The following is a 7,838-nucleotide window of genomic DNA, read 5'->3' as shown; positions in this document are numbered from 1 at the left end:
AGGGAGTTGCAGGGGGTTAGCAGTATCACCACCCTTATTTCTGCATTGCCTTCAGAGCTGGGCAGCTAGAGAGCAGCGGCTGTTGGCCAGGTGCCATCTCGGAAGGCAGCACCCTGCCAACAGCAGCACAAAAGTAAAGTGGCAATATTATACCATGCCACCCTTACTTCTACGCTGCTGCCTGCAGAGCTGGGCGGGCAGACAATGGCAGCTGCTGACTGAGGGCCCAGCTCTGCAGGCAGCAGCGCAGAAGTAAGGGTGGCAAAACCATACCATGACATCCTCTTCTGTGCTGCTGCTGGTGGTGGCTCTGCCTTCAGCACTGGGCTCCCAGCCAGCAGCCACTACTGTCCAACTGCCCAGCTCTGAAGGCAACACCGCCGCCAGCAGCAGTGCAGGTGTAAGGGTAGCAGTATCATACCCAGCTCCTACAATAACCTTGCAACCTTCCTCCCCCACACAACTCCTTTTTAGGTCAGGTTCCCTACAATTACAACACCATGAAAGTTCAGATTTAAATAGCTAAAATCATTAAATTTACGATTTTTAAAATCCTATGACCATGAAATTGACCAAAATGGACCCTGAATTTGGTAGGGCCCTACACATGGCAGTAGATGGACAGACCCTGAAGATTTCAGTCCTTGTGGCTCCTGTGCTGTTGGGCAGATGAACTGGATGGGGTGTTGTACATTTCCTCTTGAGGAAAACAAAGCTTTTTAGGCTGATGAAGGTGAGGTCTCTCTCAGCAACTACAGGCCTGGTCCTAAGTCAAACAAATGGTGATGATTCAAACAGAAAATTTGATGGTAACCTTTGCCCTCTGTGCTAATGCACCAGAGAATGATGTCAGCTTTACAATTTGGACAATCAATATAATATTATTAACTTTAATTGAACAAAAGCTAATTAATGAATAATGACCCCACTGCACAGTGAGCATCATGGTCACCTTCCTTTTTGCTTTTTCCCTTGCTCAGCTTATGTTGAGAGCAAGACGTGGTATAATGCCTGATATGTATAATGTAAGGACTGTTCCAGAACCTCTATGTATCTGAAATAAGATTTCACAGTTGCTTTAATGAAACATCTCTTGACACTAGGATCACAAAAAATGCAAGACAGCACTTTGGTTTCGGAACACAACTTAGTCCCAAAATGTAGAGGGTGTGATTAGCATGTCAGAAGGCTAGAAGGTTTCATATATAAACTCTTTCTGTGTGTGTATCATTGGATGTGTGGGATTTTGATAAGAAATGGGGTGGAAAACTCCTGTCTGTACATTCTGGTACAGATGGAAAAGTTGGAACGGTTAATTGGAAATACATTAATGCTTCTTTGTCTGTTCAGTAATCCTTTTCAAATCGATCTGGATTGTGGTGAATGCATTTGTTTTTCACAAGTATTTGCCCAAAGGTGTATGCCAATACATTTCAGCTTATGAGTTGCTTCTTGTTAAATGTTTACCCCTTAACTATTCAGTTGGTCACCTAAGTAACATAGTACTATTTCTGCCTGTTTGGATGACACAATAATAAATAAGAAATAGAAGGCAAGGCAAAAGCCCCTGTTAGTGTTCAGTACCATCCATGCATGCCCATATCTCTCAGCTATGACACACCCTAATAGTCACCAGGCATCCTCATTCAAAGTCAGGGGTGGCCAACCTGTGGCTCCAGAGCCACATGCAACTCTTCAGAAGTTAATATGCGGCTCCTTGTATAGGCACTGACTCTGGGACTGGAGCTACAGCAGCCACCTTTCCAATGGGCCAGGGGGTGCTCACTGCTCAACTCCTGGCTCAGAGGCCTTGCTCCCACTCCACCCCTTCTTGCCCCCTCCCCTGAGCCTGCAGTGCCCTTGCTCCTCCCCCTCAGAGCCTCCTACACACCACAAAACATCTGATCAGGAGGTGCAGGGATGCGGGGGAGGTGCTGATCGATGGGCCTGCTGATGGGCGGGAGCTGATGGGGGGCTGCTGATGTATTACTGTGGCTCTTTGGCAATGTACATTGGTAAATTCTGGCTCCTTCTCAGGCTCAGGTTGGCCACCCCTGTTTATGACACTCAACTCAATAACCTCCTCTCCAATGCATGAGACACAATCAGCCTGTTATTCTGTGCCCCCATATGTGACACACCATCCAACTCCCACCTGACCTGGGAGAAACCCAGCCCATTGCCCTACATTCCTTATGCCCATGATGACAATCCCACTCCCAACCCTGCTGTACCCCACTGTGTGACAGATGCTCCCGACCCATGTCCACAAGTTTATGATAGACCCTCTCCACCCAGCAACCACATGTGTGTGACAAACCTGCTTCCACCTACTGGGTTGTGCTTTTTCGCATGACAAAGGTTAGGGTTAGGGTTAGGAGTGTGCCAACTGCACACCAGTATGTATAACAAATCACTGAGAAAACGGTGTGACCCTAGGGAAGGGAGGAGCAAAAGAAATCAGTGGTAGGACTGGAGGGAATGGCAGAGAGAAATTGCAGGGAAGTCTGGAGACAGGAAGATGAATGGGGAGTCACAGAATTCTGTGCTCTGCAACCCGCTGATAGAGATGAATTTATTTGATGCTCCCATGTACATGTGCATATGGGTAGGTATGTCATGTGACTGTGTGTAATTACTTGGTTGGCTAGTGTGAGTATGTGTGACTATGAGTACATCAAAGCAATCTGAGAAGTGTAGATTTTTAGAGCACTTACTAGAGTCAAGCTTTAAACAGAAACCTAGTTTTAACCTTCACTTGCCCTGCTCTAATCAGGTGGTATAGGAGTGCATTTGTCTGTGACTGAATGGATGGGGGTGTGCTAGTGTGCAGGGGTACATGACGTTGAGCATGTCAGTGCATGGGATGTTAGTGTGCATGTGGCTATGTGACTGGGTGTGTTAGTGCGTGGGGGTCCAGTAGAGTATGTGCCAGTATGTTATTGTATAGGAGTGCTCACGAAGGAGTGCGTGTGAGTATATTACAGTGTGAGTATGCGTGCATTAGTCTTGGTTAGTGTGAGTACGTGACTGAATTTCTGTCATTGCATGGTGTGGCAGCGTGTAAGCTGGTTGTTTATGTGCATTGTATTGTGTATGCGCATCTAACGGCTCCATATTTTCCCCTGCAGCAATAGCTGTGTAGCAATTGCATCAGCAGCTCTGCTTTCTGCAGCCGTCACATCACCCAGTGCCAGCCGGCTAGAACCGGCCCCAGCAGCACGGTCTCTGCAGTCAGAGTCAGAATGGCTAAACGCCCGTTTTGCCTTCCCCCTCCCGCTGCTCTCCTCCATCTCTCCTCTGAGCTCAGTGCGTGCTGAGCACGATCACTGAGTTAGCTCACAAAATGCCTACGCGCTACTCAGGGACGCAGACAGGACGGGTGGGGCCGCATCTGGGGGGGGACACGAGATCGGCTGAAGCAGGGGGGAGAAGGAGGGAGGCGGAGGAGAGAGAGGAGCTGGAAAAGGTGCTGCTAATTTATATCTATTTACATTTTTCTCTTTTTCGTGCCTGTTTCTTTCCCCTCCTGAATTCCAGAGCTGGAGACATTCAATCTGTAGAGCTGGGTGTAGCTTAACTAATGGGCTTGGGGAGGGCATAACCCATCTGTTAAGCATGTGAAGGGCACAAACTCCTAGGAAGGAGAAGAATTGTTTGGTGTAAAATAGAAATAATGGGATGAAACTGAACCCAGGGAAAAGGTCTGTTAGATTGTGGAAAAAGTAGTGCGAGTTCATTTGCTCATGTCATTTAAAACTAGGACCAGTGGCCAAAATCCTGGAGAGTAACTGTAGTCCCGCACTGGTCCCCAGAGGAATGGGCTAGATGGGACATAACAAGACTGTCTGATTATAGCCATTTGAAGGGTCAGGGTGTGGGGACTAGACAGCACACTTTGCTTGGCTGGTAACTTAAAAAGGCCACAAGCTTGTGATACCATAATTTTGAAGAAGAAGGGAAAGAGATAATCAGAGTTACAAAGAGACACATAGGGATAGAATTGGAGAATCATGTAGATAGATCAACGGTTCTTAAACTATGGGGAGTGCCTCCCAAGGGAGGTGCGAGAATGTGTCAAAGGAGGTGCCAGCAGGGGCCTTTATTTATTTATTTATTTATTTTGGAAGAGCTCTGGCTGTCAGCCCCAGCTGGCTGGGGCTCCTGCAGAAGGGCCATGCATACCCAGGAGGGGAGGTGGGGATAAAGGGAACAGCGGGAGCCCTGCCACCCAGGCTCGAGCTCTCCTTCCCTCTCTCCCCGTCCATCCCTCAATAGATTGCAGCTCAAACTCAGGCTCTCCTTCCCCCTCTTCCCCCCAAATCCCACACCAGGAGAGGATGGAGCTCCAGCTGTCAATCCCAGGGTGGCAGTAGCAGTGCAGAAGTAAGGGTGGTAATGGGGTGCAAAGTGTGCTGTGAAAAGTGATATTGATGAATATCAATTTTCACATTGCCACCCTTACTTCTGTGCTGCTGCCGGCTCAGTGTTGCCTTCAGTATATATACTTGGGGGGAGGGCATAAATGACTACAGACACAAAGAAGGAGGACTCAGTCACATACATTTGATAACCACTGACATAGATCAATCTCAAGTCCCCTGCTTAACCAGCCAGTAGTTGGTCCCATGAGGAGGAACAGTGTAGCTGCTGCTAAAATGACACTGCAGGGAAAGGAAATAATACTGGGGCATTAGAGAGATGGGAGGAATATGGTGGCCTTTGAGAGAAAGTTTCATTTAGGGGGCACAGAAATGGGCTGAGATTGACGGCTGCAGCTTGAGGTGTTCAGCAGCACTTTGAGAGGACTTTTTTGATGAGACCCCAAGATGTAGAAGGTGGACAGTGGGATGGAACTTCTATGTATCCTCTATCATCCACCTTGTCTTTTTCTTTTCAATTTTCTGCATCCCCATCTTTCTCCCTCTTTTTCTGTCTCTCCATGTCTTTCTCCTTTTGTCTCTTTCTCCTGTTCCCTTTCTCTATGATTCTTTCCTTTAGGCCTCTTCCTCCCTTGCATCTTTCTGGCCCTCTCTCTTCTCTAATTCCTTCTCTCACTTTCTGTTTCTTTCTACTTTTTTCTTTCTCTATTTCTGCCTTGGGAAAGTGCCTTCTTTCTGTCTCTCCCTCTCTTGTTCTTATCGTCTATTCTCTTTTCTCGTTTTGACTGTCTTGTTCTGGCCCTCCATCTCTTTCCCACATTGTCCTTTGCTGAATGTTGATGGTATTTCAAGGGTTGGTGGGCATGGTTTGATGCAGGTGCAGAGTGCTGTGTCTTAGGGGCAGGACCGGAAAAGGGATGATAAACATTTCCCCTATGAGCCAAAGAGCTTTATAGAGTATGTTAAAGAGCCCCTGTGGGTTATCCCAGTTCCCATGATATTTTACATCTGGTATGACAATTGCACTAGATGATGAGTTGGATGGGGGTGAGGGGCTTTTGAGACTAAACTTCTTGTTGCAGGGAGTGATCACTCCATCAGATTTCCTTAAAATTGTCTCCTGGCACTGAGCAAGTGTGGTTATATGTTCAGTGCCCTTTGCCTGCACTAAACAGATGGAGCAGATTGTGAGGACCAGGGGGGTTTCTCTAGGATATTCTATTCCCTGTGGGGGCAGCATTGCACAAGCAGTGATTAGGAGGTTGATTGGGGTGTGGGGTGACTGCTCCCTTTTCTACTGCTGCAGCCAGTGAAGGTATGGAGGAGAAAGGAGATGCTTTGCAGAGTGGGCAGAAGTAGGTCACTGCAGCTGGCAGCTGTAGTTGGTGCAGTGTGATGTCGGCAAAGGATGGTGGTGGGAGGGGGGAATGGCCAGAGCGGGGAGTGTGGGAGAAGCATCTGAAACAGAGGAAAGGGAATTGTGTGGGAGTCACTGGAGGGAGTTGCAGGGGCCGGGCAGCCTCCTACAGGCTGATTGCATGAATACCAGACACACCCTCAATCTCTTAACAGTCCTTCCCCCCACCATCTGCATCTCTCACTGTGTGCCTGTGTGAGATCTTCTCATGTGACTCAGAGAGAAAGAAAGTAGAAGAGATTCGGGGCTTGTTTCTCCACTGCTTTGAACCTGAGGTTGTCATTTTTATCTGGGCAAAATGATGTGTGTGTGTAAGATCTCACATGGTGTAGGCAGTGGAGAATCAAGCCTGAGGGGAAAGAAAGAAATTGATGGAAGGACTGAGAGTAAGATGAAGGGATAGAAAAGGATGGATGAAATAAATGACAGAGAGGTTGAAGAAAGGATGATGAAAGAGATGCAGTGCAAGATATTAAAAGAAGGTGAAAGGAAGCAGCAGGAAAGAAATCTGGACAGCGAGTAAGAAACAGATGGAGAAAATAGAGAAAAGAACAAAGGCAGAAAGGAAAGAAAGGAAGAGAAAAGGGAGGAAGGGAAATGTGCTAGGCAAAAATTATCAATGCTATATTAATTGCAATCGCTGCTGTGTATGTGTGTGCGGGGAGGGAGGGGGGAAAGTGATCTGCTATTTATAAATGCACCCAGCAAAGGGAGTATGTTCTCATTGCCTCTGCCAGAATTCATGAGGGCATAAACTTTTCCAGCCAACTCTTCTCCCACCATCCCCGCCCACTTTAAAGAAAATCAGTAGTTCTGGCCTTAACAGCCCCACAAGGTGTTGCAGTCTTGGGAACCCTACCCAAAATTCTTCCAGTGCCCCTCAATCCTGACCCTTAGCACCCCTTGCTAGTCCAGTCCTGCCTCAATCTACCAGTTCCTCCTATGCACCTCACTCTTTACCTGCAGCATCCCCTGTTATTCCATCATGCTTCCCCTTACACCCCCCCACCCCCGCAGCTCTATTTATGCATCTTGGTTTTAATCTGCAGCACCTCCTGCTATTCCTACACCTGCTCTGCTGATGCATCTTGACTGTGGCCAAAGATCATATTGTAATCTTCCTCTCGAATGCAGTGAAAATATGTTTCAATATACTTTTCAGTTTGGATCACTTGACCTTTTGTATGTTTCTACATTTGTGCCATAGCCCTGCCTGCTATAGTTTCAGAAAGAGAAAGAGAGAGAGCTCTAGTACTATTGTGTATTGTTATATGGTTATTGTGCCACATAAGAATGCACTCATTTCTCTTTCTTTCTTTCTCCTGTTGCCCTTGTGGCAGCCCACATCCTCTGCCAGAGCCCATTCTGCCTTGCACCTCTTTTGGCTCCATCTTTCAGAACTCTGCTCTCCAAGCTGCTCAGCCAAAGTCAGAATGGTGCAGTAGTCTGCAGACACACACACCCTCCCAGACATCTCCGCCCCCTCTCCTCTTGTGTTCAGTCGCCACTCTCTCCTTCCTGCCCTGTTGCTGGCAGTGTGACTACTCCTCCCTTCCCTGCAGTGTTCCCAGCCCTTACTGCAGTGCAATCCATCACTCCCGGCCAAGGTCTGTGTGCGAGTGGAGGGGGAGATCCTGATTTCGAAAGGGATTGGGGGTGGGCATGGAATGTAACAGTCTCCTTTGCTAAAAAGGGAGAAAGGGCTCTCAGAATACAGACCCTTCTGGAACAGAAACCTCCTGCCCCATTCCTAGATACTTTATTTAGTCAGTCAGTTCCTGTGTTTCTTTGAAAATAATGTCTCTGCCAATATTCCAGTGAAGGTGACAGAAAGGAAACCAAGGAGACAGACAGAAAGCGAGAGAGGTACAAAAAGATACACACAGAAAGAGAAACCATAAGAAAGAGCACAGAAAAGAGAGAAAGGGCTGGGGGGGGGCACATACAGAGAAGGGAAGAGGAATAGGGGAAGAAAAACAGAGGGAGAGAGGGAGAAGAAAAGACAGGTACAGAAAGAAATGAGAAAAACACAGGAAGAA

At 47.4% G+C, this 7,838-nt stretch overlaps 1 protein-coding gene across 1 annotated transcript in view; it reads left to right on the top strand.

Annotated features, from left to right (window-relative positions):
* Window positions 1–3,410: 3,410 nt before the first annotated feature.
* MFAP5 (microfibril associated protein 5) overlaps window positions 3,411–7,838 on the top strand; it is a 43,841-nt gene continuing 39,413 nt past the window's right edge. Inside the window, exon 1 of the mRNA XM_045001672.1 lies at window positions 3,411–3,469. The gene's annotated coding sequence lies outside the window, so the exon portion shown is untranslated. The remainder of the gene's footprint in view (window positions 3,470–7,838) is intronic.

Source organism: Mauremys mutica, chromosome 1, assembly GCF_020497125.1.
Source record: "Mauremys mutica isolate MM-2020 ecotype Southern chromosome 1, ASM2049712v1, whole genome shotgun sequence".
Lineage (NCBI taxonomy): Eukaryota > Metazoa > Chordata > Testudines > Geoemydidae > Mauremys > Mauremys mutica.
The sequence above is the reverse complement of the archived record's forward strand: the minus strand, read 5'-3'. Positions and strand labels throughout refer to the sequence as shown.